A 1,983-nucleotide genomic window follows, 5' to 3' on the forward strand; every position below is an offset into this window, starting at 1 on the left:
AACACTTCTGCCTTAGCATCTGTGTTTATGAAGCTGAAAATGTTCCAGTTTTTGGTGAGATTGTTTTAAATGTATGAATTCAATTATATGTTCATTATTGAGATCATAGTTAAAGGTGGTGTTGTACTGGACTACATTATATTCAGAGGTGTTCCTAATATTCTGAACCTCTCATGAATGTCAATGGGGAGGACAAAAACATACAGACATCATCATATATACGTATATATACACACACACACACACACACATATATATATATATGATGGTGAACTCTTTTGCAGCCTACTGTGTGTTTTAGCCTCAAGTATCTTCCCGTAGAATAGGGTCACATATGATAAAGTAATTGTGTCCTTCATATTCAAGCAAAAGCGGGACACATTTCTCAGGCTACATTTAGAGAAGCCTTTGCAAGGGGACAGCCTTGTCATATCTGGTCTAGAAACACACGTCAAAGGATGCAGCCCTCGAACTGGGCCACAGTGAATATGTATACAACAGCATCATGAGTACAACAGCATAGTGACACACATGCTGAAGACTCTTCATCATTATTAATTGGGTTATATGACAAAATGTAAAGCTCTTGGACAGAAGCTGTTTGGACAAGCTGTCTGCGTTGTAGCCTGCAAAAACATTTCAGCCTTGTGTAACTGCTTATGAGTTCAAAACATTTATGACAAGGAAAATGAATCTGTGGTTAAAAAAAAGGCTTTGCACTGTATCTCTGCATTTTCTTTCTGTATCACTTTTCTCTTTGCTTCCATTTTCTTTTATTTGAGATAATCAGTTAATTGCAATGGAATGTTATTGTTCATTTTCCCCCTACAAATTTAATTAGTAGGTGCCAATGTGTCAGGTGGGGCATGGGAAAAACAATCCCTTAATCTCATCTGGATCAGCCAGTGTAAATAAGAATTAGTTTTTAAAAAACTGTCTGGCCTACATGCTGTTGTGGAGGGAGATGGGCTCCTTCAATTCTTTAACCTCATTGAGGTGAGTGACACCAGACTCCAACAGTTTTCAGACTGTCCTCTGGTGTTAACTTCAGTAGGAGGCTTTCCTCTTATTTCCATTCTTCCAGATTGGTTGTCGGACATGGGTTAAAATGCACAATATATTTGCTCATGGGAGAATGAGTGAAGGATGATGCAACACAAATGTCACAAGTGATGTGTAGTTCAGAAGTTCCAGATATAATACAGTACATGCCCTGAGTAATGAAAAACAGTCAAATACAGCTGGTCTTGGTCTGAGAAATCTCATCAGAGCAGTTTTCTTCTTTTGAGCAGCATCAGTAAGGGCATTACCGACCTGATGGAGGACATAACAAGTGCTATGGATGAGAAGAAATACACGATGGGAATATTTATTGACCTAAAAAAAAGCATTTGACACAATCAATCATGAGTTATTAATGGATAAGTTAGAAAAATATGGGATCAGAGGAATGGTTCTGAATGGATTAGAAGTTATTTGACACAGAGGCGTCAATTTGTGAAGTTGGGTGAATATCAATCGAGCGAGTTGGACATTGTATGTGGAGTGCCTCAGGCTTCAGTATTGGGACTTAAATTATTTATATTATACATTAACGATATATGCAAGGTTTCCGATTTAGTGAAAGTGGTTTTATTTGCTGATGACACTACCATATGGGCATCGGGTGAAAACCTACAGCAACTCTCTGGACGGGTTTCACAGGAACTTGAGAAGATAAAGAAATGGTGTGACAGTAATATAGTATCTCTGAATTTGGATAAAACTAAATTTATGGTATTTGGGAATCGTAGACTAGATAATGAACTTCAATTGAAAATTGGGGGAGCTAATATAGAACGAGTACATGAAATTAAATTTCTAGGTGTCATAGTTGATGACAAATTCTCCTGGAAATCTCATATCAGATATGTTCAGAACAAAATAGCAAAAAATATATCGATATTGGCAAGGGTTAGATATATTTTGGACGGGAAAGCACTA

Source organism: Monopterus albus, unplaced genomic scaffold (assembly GCF_001952655.1).
Source record: "Monopterus albus unplaced genomic scaffold, M_albus_1.0 scaffold95.1, whole genome shotgun sequence".
Classification (NCBI taxonomy): Eukaryota; Metazoa; Chordata; class Actinopteri; order Synbranchiformes; family Synbranchidae; genus Monopterus; species Monopterus albus.